Source organism: Salmo trutta, chromosome 1 (genome assembly GCF_901001165.1).
Source record: "Salmo trutta chromosome 1, fSalTru1.1, whole genome shotgun sequence".
NCBI classification, from domain to species: Eukaryota; Metazoa; Chordata; class Actinopteri; order Salmoniformes; family Salmonidae; genus Salmo; species Salmo trutta.
Window position 1 is genome coordinate 5,680,875 of NC_042957.1, and position 19,738 is coordinate 5,700,612.

At 41.8% G+C, this 19,738-nt stretch overlaps 2 long non-coding RNA genes across 2 annotated transcripts; both read right to left on the minus strand.

Annotated features, from left to right (window-relative positions):
* Positions 1–202: 202 nt before the first annotated feature.
* On the minus strand, positions 203–3,325 carry LOC115154125 (uncharacterized). The gene is made up of 3 exons (XR_003867826.1): positions 2,935–3,325; positions 2,402–2,468; positions 203–657 (listed from the first exon to the last, which is right to left on the minus strand). It is a non-coding gene; the product is annotated as an uncharacterized LOC115154125 (long non-coding RNA).
* A 12,160-nt stretch (positions 3,326–15,485) lies between these two features.
* LOC115154165 (uncharacterized) lies at positions 15,486–18,610 on the minus strand. Its single transcript, XR_003867840.1, has 3 exons — positions 18,220–18,610; positions 17,685–17,751; positions 15,486–15,940 (listed from the first exon to the last, which is right to left on the minus strand). It is a non-coding gene; the product is annotated as an uncharacterized LOC115154165 (long non-coding RNA).
* Positions 18,611–19,738: the final 1,128 nt, after the last annotated feature.

Here is a 19,738-nt window from a genome sequence, read left to right on the forward strand (position 1 = left end):
CCACTAGGGACTTTTGTCTCATGTAAGTGTGTATGTGTAGTCTGTGTTATTATTTAGTTAGTTAGAAAATAAATAATTAAATCAATGTGTAGTACTGAATAATCAGCAAAGCTGGGGTTCTTGCAGATCCAAGAAGGTTACGACTGCTCAGATTGAGACTGATTTGAGGCAATGATTAATAAACGACTGTTATTGAAAAATAATTTCTTCAAGAATTTTATTTGGGAGATGGTAACTCGTTAAACAACTTCTTCCATGTTGCCCCAAATTCCGAATTAGTTCATTTAAATGGGTTAACAATTAAACATAGTGGATTAAATAAATAACAGTCATTACATTAATGAAAGTCACGTCACGACAAAGGATATGTATTGGTGCATTTAAATCAACATCTGTATGTGTCTATTAGTGGAGGCAGGTGAGATATACAAAAAATTGTCAGTAGCTTATTGGGTTGAAAGGCTGTGAGGTTTAGCATACCACTGCTACTGTTCTAGATGAATGTTGGGAATATACTAGTAGACAAGGTAGTGGTTTTGGTTGGACTGTTGGAAAGCTTGCTGATGTGAGTGGTTTGAGGGAGTCGGTGGTTGACCCGTCTGTGGTCATAGGGGATGTTCCTCCATGGTTACTCCCAGATCCTGTTGTTGATCTAACCTTGGTAGAGAAAAGGAAATATTGGTTCAGAAATCAGTGAAACTGGTTGACAATTACATTGATCTATGTCTTTACTTTGCTCATTGCGCTCAAGCGACTCCTTGTGGTTGGCAGGGCACCTGCAGGCTGACTTCAGTCGTCAGTTGAACTGTGTTTCATCCAACACATTGGTGCAGCTGGCTTCCGGGTTAAGAGGGCAGGTGTCAAGAATGTAGCGTGGCTTGGCGGGGTCGTGTTTCGGAGGACGCATGTGTCTTAATCATTAATAACAATTAAATGTATTACAAATATGTTTATATCCACAATTAAATATTACCGCTACTACTGAAACTCTTGTATATGTCATTGTGTCAGCTAAACTGGATGCCGTGTCAGAATTAAGGCTACTGTTGAACTCGTCATCTTTCTTCTAGAATCCAGAGGACATAAAACAGTATAGAGGCAAGATGGATATCGATTTAACAACATGTAAATATTTTAATATATGCTGTTCATATTAATGCAAAATTACTGTTCTTTTAAAAATATTTGTCACAAAAACAAGCGTATCTCTGTGAAATGTCAATGGAGCACTGAGCGTACCACAAGCTTTTTATTTTCAAGGCCTTTATATTTATTTCAGGTCTTGTCATGTTCATTTTGCTTTTTGAGACCCACGGAAGCAACTTTGAAGACAATCATCACAACGCGTAAAACAAAACAAAAATGATTAGAGAAAGCTGCGTGGCTCTGTCAACAGAAGGTGATGAAATCCCACTTTTTGTGTATAATGATATGCTAAAGAAACATCCCACTGAACGATTTAGAACATGAAGACTCATATCTGTCTTGGTAAAAATGTATTTAAAAGTAAAATTGTATCACCAAAGCACATTTTCACTCACAATGGGTAGAGTGGGTGAGCATTCTATACTGTGCAAGTAGGCTGTTGGTAGGCCTACTATTGCCATTTTTAAAATTTTCATGTTTTTGCTTTCAAAGTCAACCTTTCTTGATATAAAAACAACAACATTGGATGTACACAAAAAAGTAAAAAGAAAATCAGGAGACCACCTTTAAGGTCTGGGAAAATCCTATGAAATTTTGATTTTTTTTTGTGTAGTTACCCTTTAATTCAAGTGAGCAGGCACCTAGCACTGTTGTTGGGTTAGCTGTGTTTCTGTAGTACAGGCAGCTAGCACTGTTGTTGGGTTAGCTGTGTTTCTGTAGTACAGGCACCTAGCACTGTTGTTGGGTTAGCTGTGTTTCTGTAGTACAGGCACCGAGCACTGTTGTTGGGTTAGCAGTGTTTCTGTAGAAGACATGAGATGGAGTTTGCCAAACAAAAGACCACTGATTGATGCAAGTAGTCATGATATCATTCTGACAGGTAGGTATAGGCTACTTTGTAGCTGGTTAACATTTAATAGAGAAGGTTTTAGGGAAAGCCTTTCCATCTACCAGAAGACAGTTAGGTCTATCATTACCATCTCTATATTTTATTCTTTCCTTAATTGTTTGAAACCTGGACCTTTGTTCTTCATATAATGAGGCATGACTTACCTTGCTTCAAAGTAGCCTAAAGCCAAAATACTACCATAGAAATGTCGAGGGAAATATTTTATAAACTCATATGTGCTCTCTAGTTGTTCAAATCAACTTTCTTTCAATGTCTAGCATTCATTGTCTGACTGCCAACAGAATGCGGATTGGTACTCATCACGGTAGGAGGCCGTTCCTTATCATGCTAGAACAAAAGACATACCTGTTCTGTACGGATGAACCTGACTTTGGCTGACAACTTGACTTTGAGCCAATCAGAGAGCAGGAACCTCCACGTGGGGAAGCGACAAGAAAAAGGAAAAAAAGAAGGCAATTTTCATCAGAATTGTTGTACCTAAAACAATAATGCTGCATAACACAACTTTTTTTTCTATATCAAGTCTTTCTATATTTTATGTCTAGCTAAGAGTTTTGTGTTTGAAGAAGGATTTTTTGTTAGGTTTGATAATGTACACTAGATTATTAGTTAGCTACTGAGCAAGGCAGTCACACACACTTCATATGAAGGTAAACTGCATTTTGGAACATTCTGCATAGGTCTACCGACATGTACATATTCATGCGCTTAAAATGTGAAGAAATAATAGTTTTTCAACATTTTAAGCTGAACATTCTGATACGTTCCATCAGCCTTATGAATTGATAGTGTTTACCTCCACTATGCTACTTTGATACACATCAGTGGGGATTAAGAATTGATTATACGAAATGTCTACTGAAAACAAAGTGGTATACCTGCGTATAGCCTCCATTACACCACTGACTGTACGATTTGAAAGGGCGCTCCTCCCTTACTGCTTTTGTCCGTTCACATCACCAAACGGTGCGCCTCGGCTCAGGTTGGTAGAACTCCCTCATAGGCTAACTTAGGAAGGCACCCCAATTCTGATATTTTTTTCACTAATACGTATTTTGACCATTCAGCTACGAAAAGATCTGATGTGAAAAGATCTGATGTGATTGGTCAAAAGACCAATAAGTGGAAAAACGATTAGAATTGGGCTGCCTGTGTAACACAGCCATAGGTCACTTTCTACAGCTAAGGTGAGGTGACGCAACAACCAATGGTTGCGTGCCACATCATCAACTGTGTCGTCCACTGATATATGATGTGGTTAGTAGATACTTAAAATACCGATCAAGGTGATGTAGATCTGTCAGACGTCAGCAACTTCTAAGCTTTGGAAAGCGGCCGAAGTCTGTCTGGCCGCAACCACAAACTCCCTCATAGTCTGTTTGGTCCCAGCCACACAGGCTGTGGTTGCACAGGCAGCCCAATTCTGACCTTTTGCCCCACGTTATGGGCAAAACAGCTGATCTGATTGGTGAAAAGACCAATTAGGAGAAAAAGATCAGAATTTGGCAGCTATAGACTCATGAACATGTATGAAATTGAAAATGCATTCATCAATTGTCTGATTTCTGTAAATGTTGAACTGAATTTGGTGTTTTTCTTTTGTCGTACATTCATCTCTGTTGTTCACCACACGTCAACGGGTGACTCCGGTTGAAAAACAATTTGCTCAATCCGGAATGGGTGGGTAGAGCTCACTCTTTAAAACCGTCGGATTGGTCCATGATGTGCAAACTCCACCCTCCAGCACACCAGCTGAATGAAATCCAGAGCACCTAATCGCATTTGGGAAATTGAACCAATTGAAATGAAGTTCATTGGTTGACAGCTGTACATAATTAGCCAGCCAGGATAGAAGGGTCTGGGTTTCCTTTATGAGGTGCAACCAAAACAGCTGTTAAACATAGCAACAGAGATATTCTGGCAGGGTGTCTGGCTAGCATTAGTTCTGAATACTGTTGTGGTTTTGATCACTAAAATGGCTGTGACTTTTGGACTCTCTTTGAGGTTAGTTTTTCAATATAGTCATCTGGGTGGTTTACCTTAGTTTTCACTGGTTATTTGTGTTTAACTGTCTGAATGTTTTGTAGTGTTTCTTGGATTTGCTGCCTGCTAATTGGAGGGATAACTTGTTTTACCCTTCAAGGTGCGTTTTGGTTTAAACTACTTCAGTTCAAATCACAGTCTAGTTCCAATAGCTTAAGGTTGGCGTTTTACCACAGTGTTTTCTTTGTTTCCTAGGTGACACTTATGGGCATCCTGCCTACACTGGACCTGAACCAACTGGATCCCATGCCCAAGCAAGTGTGGTGTCTGGTCAAAATGCTGAAGCTACAGGCCACAATACCCTGGCAAGTGTGAAGCTGTGTCCAAATGCCTCAGCAGAAGCGGCCGGCCCCCGCGCCTCGGCAGAAGCGGCCGGCCCCCTCGGCAGAAGCGGCCGGCCCCCGCGCCTCGGCAGAAGCGGCCGGCCCCCGCGCCTCGGCAGAAGCGGCCGGCCCCCGCGCCTCGGCAGAAGCGGCCGGCCCCCGCGCCTCGGCAGAAGCGGCCGGCCCCCGCGCCTCGGCAGAAGCGGCCGGCCCCCGCGCCTCGGCAGAAGCGGCCGGCCCCCGCGCCTCGGCAGAAGCGGCCGGCCCCCGCGCCTCGGCAGAAGCGGCCGGCCCCCGCGCCTCGGCAGAAGCGGCCGGCCCCCGCGCCTCGGCAGAAGCGGCCGGCCTTGAACAGACGGCCCGACCCCTCAACAAGCTAGATAGGGAGATCATAATTTGGTTTGCCCAACTCCTTAATCGTCTTTCCCCTGTTACTGTGCCTCCATTTGAAGAAAAGGGCAAAGGTAACTGAGGTGAGGAAATGTGCAAACCAATGCACTTGTTTGAAATGAGGATCTCCTTCACTTGTGCATCGCCATGCAAATTGTTTACAGTGGTGGACGCTACTATTGCTGACACACTTATGTTCTACGGTTATGATATTGATTTGGCCTGGTGTTCCTGCTACTCTTGCATGATTTGATCAATAAACAATTTGACTTTCAAAATGCCTTGTCTTTAAAATGTGGGGTTCTCTTCTGCCTACCATGTGCTTGCTGTTTGGGAATAGACTGGGTCTGGAGTAAAAGAGAATGTGATTCACAACACTTGTGTAAACAAATGTTTCTGGTAGTTCAAATGCTGAAGTTCTAAATTGTCAGCGCTCCCTCATATGTTCCTAGTTTACCTGTCCCTTTTGTGTAGGGTGTTTGACTTACAGTAATCGGCCTGTTACCATAGGTGCCTAAAGAATGTGAGTGCAGTTAACCTCATCGTCCCATTGCTTGTCACTAACCTGTCCCAGGGACGCTAAAGTTTCTCCTTGGCCTTATTCAGAAACATTAAAACAACTGGACACATTATGCCTGTTTCACAATGTTGGTCTGGCCAGACACATGAACGTGGATACAATCGTCTATGCATTCATCACTTTCAGCTGTTAAATACTCCGCTTGGAGTCGTTCAGACATTCCTTATGTCAACTCTCAATGTGGTCTTCTGGAATTTTTCAATGAACTAGTTACTGAGTTCATGGAGGAATGGACAAAGTGGTGAGCAGAAAGTGGACTTAATAGTACAAGGTTTGATTAAAGCACTACATCTGGAACAGAGGTAGATGTCCCCAATGGTGGCTTAAAGGTTTTGGGGGGGAAATCTGGATTCTGTGATCATTTGTTAGCCAGGGTCTGATCGATCTGATAGTTTTTAAAAGTTTTTTAATTTTTTTCAGAAAATAATCTGATAGCATCAATCTGACTCCACATGTCACAGAATCCAGTTTGAGTGCTTTGAACAGGTCTACACCTTGCCATCTACTGGACAGGTTTCAGTACTACTTCTACACTGTCACGAGGAAACTATAATAGACAATGTAAACACATGTAAAGTGGTGGTCAGCCATCCAGACAGCTGATGAAACTAAGTATTTATGTCTGTAATAAAGCCATTTTGTGGGAAACACTCATGATTGGGTGCGCCCCTGCCCAGTCACGTGAAATCCATAGATTACAATCTAATTCATTTCTTTCAATTGACTGATTTCCTTATATGAACTGTAACTGAGTAAATTTGTTGAAATTGTTGAGAAGAATCTTAAAAATATCTTTATGTTTCAAATTTTTTGGTTACTACATGATCTCCCTCTTACTCTTCAGTATTGGTAAAGGAATGTTCCTTTGTCTACAGAAGACCTTTTCCCGCCAAAACAATAATGTCCAAAAAGTAAACACTGGAACAATATAACATCAGAATGTTTGGAATGGGCATTGGGGATCTAAAGAATAATCATGTCACATTGTTTATTTTATGACATTAAGAATGGTATCAAGAAAAATACTGTACCTCGGAAAGTGTATACATTCTATCGGTCAAGTTTCCATCCAATACGTTGTCTATGTGATATGAAAATTGATGAAACTATGTTAAGATAGGAATGTGATTTTAGTTTCTAATGAGAATTGTTTTTCATATAAACTATGCACAGTGACTAGCCCCACCACGAGTGATGTCAGAGTTCATGTCAGCATGACGGAACCCCCCCTTTGGCCAGAGTGCTTAAAAGTACTCGCTAAGAATTAACATAACAGACCAGAAAAGCATGGAGAGTTAGTTACATGTGGGAAATGGTTAGAACTTAAAACTCAACCTGAGGTGAAGAAGATAACTCCCAGACCTAAACATTGCCAGTTTGCAACTGTGCGTGTAAAGTGCTTCAAACTGACTAAAGATACAAGGTGGGAAGGATAAAATCCCATCTCTGATAATCATTGGTACATCTGAATATCTGCTCTGAATTCACTCCACTACAAGCACAGCCAACTAAGAAGAAGGACAATGTGGCCTCTGGTGGACAATCAGAGCCTTACACCCACGCGAGGGCTTGGTTCTGACCAAGATAGATGAAAAACGAAGGCATTCAACACATAAATACATTCATTATTTTCTTACCCCAAACGGGTGGTGGTTCATGTGCAAGGTCTATGATTAATGTGACAATAGTTATACAATGTATCCACGATTAATTCCCTTTTTCTCTCTATTTTCCACACCTCTCTGTAATAAGCCGTCATATCTTGTCAGTCCACTAGGGACTTTTGTCTCATGTCATTGTATGTGTATTCCATGTAATTATTTAGTTAGTTAGTAAATAAATAATTAAATCAATTTGAATAGTAGTGAATAATAAGCAAAGCTGGGGTTCTAGCAGATCCAAGAAGGTTACGACTCTTCAGAATGAGACTGATATGAGGTGATGATTAATAAGTGACTTATCAATAGATCATTTCTAGAGTTTAATTTGGGCGATGGTAACTCGTTAATAGTTTCATAGTAATTTAAATCGGGTAACAATTAAACATAGTTAGTGGATGAAATAAATAACAGTCATCACATTAATGAAAGTCACGTCACAACAAACAATATGTATTGGTGCATTTAAATCAACATCTGTATGTGCCTTACTAGAGGAGGCAGTTGAGATGTCTTTGGATACACGGCAAAAACATTTTTTGTAGCTTATTGGGTTGAAAGGCTGCGAGGTTTAGCATACCACTGCTACTGTTCTAGATGAATGTTGGGAATATACTAGTATACAAGGTAGTGGTTATGGTTGGACAGTTGGAAAGCTTGCTGATGAGAGTGGTTTGAGAGAGTTGGAGGTTGGCCCTTCTTTGGTAATAGGGGATGTTCCTCCATGGTTACTCCCAGATCCTGTTGTTGATCTAACCTTGGTAGAGAAAAGTAAATATTGGTCAGAAGTCAGTGAAACTGGTTGACAATTAAATTGGTATACGTTTATGCTTTTATACAACTTTTCACAGATGGCTCCAAGGACCCAGATGTTGGGCTCACAGGAGCAGGCGTTTACGTTTCAGAATTTGATGTGCAGAAGACTAACAGATGAACTGTCAGTTTACTAAGTTGAACTGTTGGCGATAATAATTGCCCTCCAGTGGGTGGAGGACGTACAACCTGTTAAAATGATAATATGCTTAGATTCTCTGTCTGTATCGAATAGTTTATAATCTGGTAAATTTAATAGGAGTGACCTACTATTGGAGGTATTCATGTTATTGGGGAGAATTGAGAGAATGGGTGTAGTGAGATTCTGCTGGGTCCCAGCACATACAGGTGTGAAAGGGATTGAAATTGTGTTGGTACCATTTTTTATTGATGGCTGTGATCTTAGGCAAAAATGTGAGTGAGCCCACTCCCTTGGCTGAGAAGCAACCCCACACATGAGTGGTCTCAGGATGCTTTACTGTTGGCATGACACAGGACTGATGGTAGCGCTCACCTTGTCTTCTCCGGACAAGCGTTTTTCCGGATGCCCCAAACAAATCGGAAAGGGCATTCATCAGAGAAAATGACTTTACCCCAGTCCTCAGCAGTCCACTCCCTGTACCTTTTGCAGAATATCAGTCTGTCCCTGATGTTTTTCCTGGAGAGAAGTGGCTTCTTTGCTGCCCTTCTTGACACCAGGCCATCCTCCAAAAGTCTTCGCCATACTGTGTGTGCAGATGCACTCACACCTGCCTGCTGCCATTCCTGAGCAAGCTCTGTACTGGTGGTGCCCCAATTCCGCAGCTGAATCAACTTTAGGAGACGGTCCTGGCGCTTGCTGGACTTTCTTGGGCGCCCTGAAGCCTTCTTCACAACAATTGATCCGCTCTCCTTGAAGTTCTTGATGATCCGATAAATGGTTGATTTAGGTGCAATCTTACTGGCAGTAATATCCTTGCCTGTGAAGCCCTTTTTGTGCAAAGCAATGATGACGGCACGTGTTTCCTTCCAGGTAACCATGGTTGACAGAGGAAGAATTATTGATTCCAAGCACCACCCTCCTTTTGAAGATTCCAGTCTGTTATTCGAACTCAATCAGCATGACATAGTGATCTCCAGCCTTGTCCCCGTCAACACTCACACCTGTGTTAATGAGATAATCACTGACATGATGTTAGCTGGTCCTTTTGTGGCAGGGCTGAAATGCAGTGGAAAAAGTTTTTGGGGTTTTCAGTTCATTTGCATGGCAAAGAGGGACTTTGCAATTAATTACAATTCATCTGATCACTCTTCATATCATTCTGGAGTATATGCAAATTGCCATCATACAAACTGAGGCAGCAGACTTTGAGAAAATGTATATTTGTGTCATTCTCAAAACTTTTGGCCACAACTGTACAGGTGTGGAAAGGATGGAAATTGTAGCCCAGTTAGCCAAAATAGTTTTGAGACGAGATATAACTGACGTTAATGTTGCCCCGGCGCCTCAGCAGAAGCGTCCGGTCCCGGCGCCTCAGCAGAAGCGTCCGGCCCCGGCGCCTCAGCAATAGCGTCCGGCCCCGGCGCCTCAGCAGAAGCGTCCGGCGCCTCAGCAGAAGCGTCCGGCCCCGGTGCCTTAGCAGAAGCGTCCGGCGCCTCAGCAGAAGCGTCCGGCCCCGGCGCCTCAGCAATAGCGTCCGGCCCCGGCGCCTCAGCAATAGCGTCCGGCCCCGGCGCCTCAGCAGAAGCGTCCGGCCCCGGCGCCTCAGCAGAAGCTTCCGGCCCCGGCGCCTCAGCAGAAGCGTCAAGCCTTGAACAGACGGCCCGACCACTCAACTAGGGAGATCATAATATGGTTTGCCCAACTCCTTAATCGTCTTTCCCCTGTTACTGTGCCTCCTTTTGAAGAAAAGGTAACTGAGATGGGGAAATGTGCCAACTAATTCTCTTGTTTGAAAGGAGGATCTCCTTCACTTGTGCATCGCCATGGAAATTGTTTACAGGGGTGGACGCTACAATGGTAGAAATGTTTTTTATAACCGTACGACTAAAATGGACTTCTGATTTGCCGGTATTGCTGACACTTTTAGGTTCTCCGGTTATGCTTTTGATTTAGCCTGGTGTTCCTGCTACTCTTGCATGATTTGCTAAATAAACAATTTGATTTTCAATATACCTTGTCCTTAAAATATTATGTTCTCTTCTGCATAACATGTGCTTGCTGTTTGGGAATGGTCTGGAGTAAAAGTGAATGTGGATCACAACACTTGTGTAAACAGATTTGTTTACCTTTGTTTCTGATGGTTCAAATGCTCAAGTTCTCTAAATTGTCAGAGCTCCCTCAAATGTTCATATTGACTTGTACCTTTGTAGGGTGTTGGATTTACATGACTCTGCCTGTTACCATAGTTGCCTGAAGAATGTGAGTGCAGTTTACCTTATGGTCCCATTGCCTGTCACTAACCTGTCCCAGGGACGCTAAAGTTTCTCCTTGGCCTTATTCAGAAACAAAACAACTTGACACATTGTGCCTGTTCCACAATGTTGGTCTGGCCAGACACATGGATGCAATCGTATATGCGTTCCTCGTATTCAGCTGTAAAAAATACTCGGAGTCGTTCAGACATTCCTTATGTCAACTCTCAATGTGGTCTTCTGCACAATCCATTTCTATCTGACCACAATGAGGTTGTACTTGCAGAAGCACCTGGCAGGAACTTTTTGATTTTAAAAGGTGCACTTAAGATCTCACTTTGTACAAAATTATCTAGAGACGTAAATATGAATTGTTTCTTAAGCCTGGCTGGTGACTAACTACTTTTGCTTTTTGTTATCAAGGCTTCAAACAATTTCAAGAAGCACTTAGCGTTCTGACATTTTAGGATTGTCAAGCAACTATACTCGGGGGTAAAAAATCCTCACTGTCAGGTGTTAATTTTCAGCAAACTTAACATACAAAGATTTGTATGAACATAAGATTCAACAACTGAGACAAACTAAACAAGTTCCACAGATGTGACTAACAAATGGAATAATGTGTCCCGGAGCAAAGGGGGGGTCAAAAGTAACAGTATCTGTTGTGGACACCAGATGCATTAAGAACTGCAGTGCATCTCCTCACAGACTGCACCATTTTTGCCAGTTCTTTCTTGAGATGTTGCTCCACTACAAGGCAGCTGAAAGTTCCCAGAAATTTCTGGGGGGAATGGGTACCACATGGGAAAGGGTACCACATGAGGAAAGGGGGGAAAGGGTACCACATGAGGGAGGAGGATGTCTTCCCTGTAACGCACAGCATTGAGATTGCCTGCAATGACAACAAGCTCCATCCGATGATGCTGTGACACACCGCCCCAGACCACGACGGACCCTCCACCTCCAAATCGATCCCGCTCCAGAGTACAGGCCTCGGTGTAACGCTCAAATGCAAATCTGTCCATCACCTCTGGTGAGACAAAACCGCAACTCGTCAGTGAAGAGCACTTTTTGCCAGTCCTGTCTTGTCCAGCAACGGTGGGTTTGTGCCCATAGGTGACATTGTTGCCGGTGATGTCTTGTGATGACCTGCCTTACAACAGGCCTACAAGCCCTCAGTCCAGTCTCTCTCAGCCTATTGCGGACAGTCTGAGCACTGATGGAGGGATTGTGCGTACCTGGTGCAACTCGAGCAGTTGTTGCCTTCCTGTACCTGTCCCGCAGGTGTGATATTCACATGTACCGATCCTGTGCAGGTGTTGTCACAAGTGGTCTGCCACTGCGAGGACGATCAGCTGTCCATCCTGTCTCCCTGTAGCGCTGTCTTAGGCGTCTCACAGTACGAACACTGCAATTTATTGCCCTGGCCACATCTGCAGTCCTCATGCCTCCTTGCATCATACCTAAGGCACTTTCACACAGATGAGCAGGGACCCTGGGCATCTTTCTTTTGGTGTTTTTCAGAGTCAATAGAAAGGCCTCTTGTGTTTTAAGTTTTCATAACTGTGACCTTAATTGCCTACCGTCAGTAAGCTGTTAGTGTCTTAATGACCGTTCGACAGGTGCATGTTCATTAATTGTTTATGGTTCATTGAACAAGCATGGGAAACAATGTTTAAACCCTTTACAATGAAGATCTGTGAAGTTATTTGGATTTTTACAATTCATCTTTGAAAGACAGGATCCTGAAAAAGGGACGTTTAGTTACTGACAATTTGTTCATAGAGGAATTAAATCTAAAGCTGCAAGTCTGGACTCTAATAAAATGTTTGATTAAAGCACTACATTTGTGAGAGGTACATGTCCTCTGGCGCTGCTTTGAAACTTTTTTTTGGTGGTGGGGGGGTCTGAATGATTTGGATTCTGTGATCATTTATCCATGATCAGATCGATCTGAGTTTATAAACATTTTTTTCAGAAAATAATCTGATGGCATCAATCTGATCCACGTCACAGAATCCAGTTTGAGTGCTATGAACAGGCCTACACCTTGCCATCTACTGGACAGGTTGCTGTACTACTTCTACACTTTCATAGGGAGACATGAGTAAACTGTAGTGAACAAAAATAAACGCAACTTGTAAAGTGTTGGTCCCATGTTTCATGAGCTAAAATAAAAGATCTGTTGCCAGAGGATTTAATGTTCAGTTTTTTACAATAAGCCGCCTCAACTTCGATTTAGAGAACTTGGCAGCACATCCAACCGGCCTCACAACCACAGACTACGTGTAACCACGTCAACCAAGGACATCCACAACCGGCTTCTTTACCTGTGGGATCGTCTGAGACCAGCCATCCGGACAGCTGATGAAACTAAGGGGTATTTCTGTCTGTAATAAAGCCCTTTTGTGGGGAAAACTCATTCTGATTGGCTGTGCCCCTGCCCAGTTATGTGGAAATCCATAGATTACAACCTTCTAAATATATGTCAATTGACTAATTTCCTTATATGAACTGTAACTGAGTCAATTTGATAATTGTTGCATGTTGTGTTTATATTTTTTCAGTGTACAGTACCAGTCAAAAGTTTGGACACACCTACTCATTCAAGCGTTTTTCTTTATTTTTACTGTTTTCTACATTGTAGAATAATAGAAGACATCAACACTATGAAATAACACATATGGAATCCTGTAGTATCCAAAACAGTGTTAATCAAATCAAAATATATTTTATATGAGATTCTTCAAAGTTGCCACCCTTTGCCTTGATGACAGCTTTGCACACTCTTGGCATTCTCTCAACCAGCTTCACCTGGATTGCTTTCCCAACAGTATTGAAGGAGTTCACACATATGCTGAGCACTTTTTGGCTGCTATTCCTTCACTCTGCGGTCCAACTCATCCCAAACCATCTCAATTGGGTTGACGTCGGGTATTGCAGCACGCCATCACTCTCCTTGGTCAAATAGCCCTTAGACAGCCTGGAGGTGTATTGTGGGTCATTGTCCTGTTGAAAAACAAATGATAGTCCCACTAAGCGCAAACCAGATGGGATGGCATATCGCTGCAGAAGGCTGTGGACTCATTTGGACTCATCAAACCAAAGGACAGATTGCCACCGGTCTAATATCCATTGCTCGTGTTTCTTGGCCCAAGCAAGTCTCTTCTTATTATTGATGTCCTTTTAAGCAATTCAACTATGAAGGCCTGATTCACACAGTCTCCTATGAACAGTTGAAGTTGAGATGTGTCTGTTACTTGAACTTTGTGAAGCATTTAATCAGGAAGCAATTTCTGAGGCTGGTATCTCTAATGAAGTTATCCTCTGCAGCAGAGGTATTTTGGGATTTTCCTTTCCTGTGGCCGTCTTCATGAGACCTAGTTTCATCATAGCGCTAGATGGTTTTGCGACTGCAATTGAAGAAACTTTGAAAGTTCTTGACATTTTCTGGATTGACTGACCTTCATGTTCTTATTTGAGCTGTTTTTGCCATAATATGGACTTGGTCTTTTACCAAATAAGGCTATCTGTATGCCACCCCTACCTTGTCACAATACAAATGATTGACTCAAACTCAGTAATAAGAAGGAAAGAAATTCCACAAATGGACTTTTAACAAGGCATACCTGTTAATTGAAATGCATTCCAGGTGACTACCTCATGAAGCTGGTTGAGAGAATGCCAACCAAGGCAAAGGGTGGCTACTTAGAACAATGTCAAATATATTTTGATTTATTTGAAACTTTTTTGGTTACAAAATATTATTCTACAAGGTAGAAAGTTGTATAAATAAAGAAAAACCTTGGAATGAGCCGGTGCGTCTAAACTTTTGACTGGTACTGTAAATGGAAAGATCATGTCATAAATGTTGAAATAAAGTGTAAGAAGGTGCTGAATCTTATGAGCTCGGTCTCTGGTTATGAATGGGGTGCTGACAGACAATCGTTGAAAGATATTTATAGAGTTCGAATCAGGACGACAATTGATTACGGGTAAATACTTTATGGAAAAGAGGCAAAGACTTGGCTTCAGAAGCTGGACAGAATCCAGTAAATAGCTTTAAGGTGTCATGACTCTCCTGGCTGAGGATTCAGGGCCTCATATCAGCTTGGCAAATGGCTGACGATGACCAGACCCATCTCACCCACATAAGAGAAGAGAGGGGGGGCTGGGCCGGTTTTGACACCTTAAAACTCTGTCAAAAATTCTGCAGTATTGGGAAAGGAATGTTCTTTTGTCTACGGAAGACCTTTGCCGCTAAAACTATAACGTCCAAAAAATAAACACTGGAACAATATATCTATATTTCTTTCTTTGTTAAGAATAGGAATGAGATTGTAGTTCCTAATGAGATAATTGTTCTTCATATAAACTATGCACAGTGACTAGCCACGCCCCAAGTGAGCTCAGAGTTCATGTCAGCATGACGGAACACCCCCTTTGGCCAGAGTGCCTAAAAGGACACGCTAAGAATTAACATACCAGACCAGAAAAGCTTGGAGCGTTAGCTACATGTTGAAAATGGTTAGAACTTAACCTCAACCTGAGGTGAAGAAGATAACGCCCAGACTAGACCTGGACATTGCCAGTCTGCATCTGTGCGTGTAAAGTGCTTCAAACTCAGACTAAAGACACAAGGTGGGAAGGATAAAATCCCATCTCAGATAATCATTGGTGCGTCTGAATATCTGCTGTGAAAACACTCCACTACAAGCACAGACAACTAAGAAGAAGGACGTTGTGACCTCTGGTGGACAATCAGAGCCTTTCAACCACGTAAGAGCCCACCGAAACAAACTTCCGAGAGGGCTTGGTTCTGACCGAGATAGACGACTAACGAAAGCATTCAACACATAAATACATTCGTTATTTTCTTACCCAAAACGGGCGGTGGTTCATGTGCAAGATATATGATTATTGTGGGAATAGTTATAGAATGTATCCACGATTAATTCCCTTTTTCTCTGTGTTTTCTCAACCCCCTTCTCTATCTCTGTGTAATAAGACGTCATATCTTGTCAGTCCACTAGGGACTTTTGTCTCATGTAAGTGTGTATGTGTAGTCTGTGTTATTATTTAGTTAGTTAGAAAATAAATAATTAAATCAATGTGTAGTACTGAATAATCAGCAAAGCTGGGGTTCTTGCAGATCCAAGAAGGTTACGACTGCTCAGATTGAGACTGATTTGAGGCAATGATTAATAAACGACTGTTATTGAAAAATAATTTCTTCAAGAATTTTATTTGGGAGATGGTAACTCGTTAAACAACTTCTTCCATGTTGCCCCAAATTCCGAATTAGTTCATTTAAATGGGTTAACAATTAAACATAGTGGATTAAATAAATAACAGTCATTACATTAATGAAAGTCACGTCACGACAAAGGATATGTATTGGTGCATTTAAATCAACATCTGTATGTGTCTATTAGTGGAGGCAGGTGAGATATACAAAAAATTGTCAGTAGCTTATTGGGTTGAAAGGCTGTGAGGTTTAGCATACCACTGCTACTGTTCTAGATGAATGTTGGGAATATACTAGTAGACAAGGTAGTGGTTTTGGTTGGACTGTTGGAAAGCTTGCTGATGTGAGTGGTTTGAGGGAGTCGGTGGTTGACCCGTCTGTGGTCATAGGGGATGTTCCTCCATGGTTACTCCCAGATCCTGTTGTTGATCTAACCTTGGTAGAGAAAAGGAAATATTGGTTCAGAAATCAGTGAAACTGGTTGACAATTACATTGATCTATGTCTTTACTTTGCTCATTGCGCTCAAGCGACTCCTTGTGGTTGGCAGGGCACCTGCAGGCTGACTTCAGTCGTCAGTTGAACTGTGTTTCATCCAACACATTGGTGCAGCTGGCTTCCGGGTTAAGAGGGCAGGTGTCAAGAATGTAGCGTGGCTTGGCGGGGTCGTGTTTCGGAGGACGCATGTGTCTTAATCATTAATAACAATTAAATGTATTACAAATATGTTTATATCCACAATTAAATATTACCGCTACTACTGAAACTCTTGTATATGTCATTGTGTCAGCTAAACTGGATGCCGTGTCAGAATTAAGGCTACTGTTGAACTCGTCATCTTTCTTCTAGAATCCAGAGGACATAAAACAGTATAGAGGCAAGATGGATATCGATTTAACAACATGTAAATATTTTAATATATGCTGTTCATATTAATGCAAAATTACTGTTCTTTTAAAAATATTTGTCACAAAAACAAGCGTATCTCTGTGAAATGTCAATGGAGCACTGAGCGTACCACAAGCTTTTTATTTTCAAGGCCTTTATATTTATTTCAGGTCTTGTCATGTTCATTTTGCTTTTTGAGACCCACGGAAGCAACTTTGAAGACAATCATCACAACGCGTAAAACAAAACAAAAATGATTAGAGAAAGCTGCGTGGCTCTGTCAACAGAAGGTGATGAAATCCCACTTTTTGTGTATAATGATATGCTAAAGAAACATCCCACTGAACGATTTAGAACATGAAGACTCATATCTGTCTTGGTAAAAATGTATTTAAAAGTAAAATTGTATCACCAAAGCACATTTTCACTCACAATGGGTAGAGTGGGTGAGCATTCTATACTGTGCAAGTAGGCTGTTGGTAGGCCTACTATTGCCATTTTTAAAATTTTCATGTTTTTGCTTTCAAAGTCAACCTTTCTTGATATAAAAACAACAACATTGGATGTACACAAAAAAGTAAAAAGAAAATCAGGAGACCACCTTTAAGGTCTGGGAAAATCCTATGAAATTTTGATTTTTTTTTGTGTAGTTACCCTTTAATTCAAGTGAGCAGGCACCTAGCACTGTTGTTGGGTTAGCTGTGTTTCTGTAGTACAGGCAGCTAGCACTGTTGTTGGGTTAGCTGTGTTTCTGTAGTACAGGCACCTAGCACTGTTGTTGGGTTAGCTGTGTTTCTGTAGTACAGGCACCGAGCACTGTTGTTGGGTTAGCAGTGTTTCTGTAGAAGACATGAGATGGAGTTTGCCAAACAAAAGACCACTGATTGATGCAAGTAGTCATGATATCATTCTGACAGGTAGGTATAGGCTACTTTGTAGCTGGTTAACATTTAATAGAGAAGGTTTTAGGGAAAGCCTTTCCATCTACCAGAAGACAGTTAGGTCTATCATTACCATCTCTATATTTTATTCTTTCCTTAATTGTTTGAAACCTGGACCTTTGTTCTTCATATAATGAGGCATGACTTACCTTGCTTCAAAGTAGCCTAAAGCCAAAATACTACCATAGAAATGTCGAGGGAAATATTTTATAAACTCATATGTGCTCTCTAGTTGTTCAAATCAACTTTCTTTCAATGTCTAGCATTCATTGTCTGACTGCCAACAGAATGCGGATTGGTACTCATCACGGTAGGAGGCCGTTCCTTATCATGCTAGAACAAAAGACATACCTGTTCTGTACGGATGAACCTGACTTTGGCTGACAACTTGACTTTGAGCCAATCAGAGAGCAGGAACCTCCACGTGGGGAAGCGACAAGAAAAAGGAAAAAAAGAAGGCAATTTTCATCAGAATTGTTGTACCTAAAACAATAATGCTGCATAACACAACTTTTTTTTCTATATCAAGTCTTTCTATATTTTATGTCTAGCTAAGAGTTTTGTGTTTGAAGAAGGATTTTTTGTTAGGTTTGATAATGTACACTAGATTATTAGTTAGCTACTGAGCAAGGCAGTCACACACACTTCATATGAAGGTAAACTGCATTTTGGAACATTCTGCATAGGTCTACCGACATGTACATATTCATGCGCTTAAAATGTGAAGAAATAATAGTTTTTCAACATTTTAAGCTGAACATTCTGATACGTTCCATCAGCCTTATGAATTGATACAGTGTTTACCTCCACTATGCTACTTTGATACACATCAGTGGGGATTAAGAATTGATTATACGAAATGTCTACTGAAAACAAAGTGGTATACCTGCGTATAGCCTCCATTACACCACTGACTGTACGATTTGAAAGGGCGCTCCTCCCTTACTGCTTTTGTCCGTTCACATCACCAAACGGTGCGCCTCGGCTCAGGTTGGTAGAACTCCCTCATAGGCTAACTTAGGAAGGCACCCCAATTCTGATATTTTTTTCACTAATACGTATTTTGACCATTCAGCTACGAAAAGATCTGATGTGAAAAGATCTGATGTGATTGGTCAAAAGACCAATAAGTGGAAAAACGATTAGAATTGGGCTGCCTGTGTAACACAGCCATAGGTCACTTTCTACAGCTAAGGTGAGGTGACGCAACAACCAATGGTTGCGTGCCACATCATCAACTGTGTCGTCCACTGATATATGATGTGGTTAGTAGATACTTAAAATACCGATCAAGGTGATGTAGATCTGTCAGACGTCAGCAACTTCTAAGCTTTGGAAAGCGGCCGAAGTCTGTCTGGCCGCAACCACAAACTCCCTCATAGTCTGTTTGGTCCCAGCCACACAGGCTGTGGTTGCACAGGCAGCCCAATTCTGACCTTTTGCCCCACGTTATGGGCAAAACAGCTGATCTGATTGGTGAAAAGACCAATTAGGAGAAAAAGATCAGAATTTGGCAGCTATAGACTCATGAACATGTATGAAATTGAAAATGCATTCATCAATTGTCTGATTTCTGTAAATGTTGAACTGAATTTGGTGTTTTTCTTTTGTCGTACATTCATCTCTGTTGTTCACCACACGTCAACGGGTGACTCCGGTTGAAAAACAATTTGCTCAATCCGGAATGGGTGGGTAGAGCTCACTCTTTAAAACCGTCGGATTGGTCCATGATGTGCAAACTCCACCCTCCAGCACACCAGCTGAATGAAATCCAGAGCACCTAATCGCATTTGGGAAATTGAACCAATTGAAATGAAGTTCATTGGTTGACAGCTGTACATAATTAGCCAGCCAGGATAGAAGGGTCTGGGTTTCCTTTATGAGGTGCAACCAAAACAGCTGTTAAACATAGCAACAGAGATATTCTGGCAGGGTGTCTGGCTAGCATTAGTTCTGAATACTGTTGTGGTTTTGATCACTAAAATGGCTGTGACTTTTGGACTCTCTTTGAGGTTAGTTTTTCAATATAGTCATCTGGGTGGTTTACCTTAGTTTTCACTGGTTATTTGTGTTTAACTGTCTGAATGTTTTGTAGTGTTTCTTGGATTTGCTGCCTGCTAATTGGAGGGATAACTTGTTTTACCCTTCAAGGTGCGTTTTGGTTTAAACTACTTCAGTTCAAATCACAGTCTAGTTCCAATAGCTTAAGGTTGGCGTTTTACCACAGTGTTTTCTTTGTTTCCTAGGTGACACTTATGGGCATCCTGCCTACACTGGACCTGAACCAACTGGATCCCATGCCCAAGCAAGTGTGGTGTCTGGTCAAAATGCTGAAGCTACAGGCCACAATACCCTGGCAAGTGTGAAGCTGTGTCCAAATGCCTCAGCAGAAGCGGCCGGCCCCC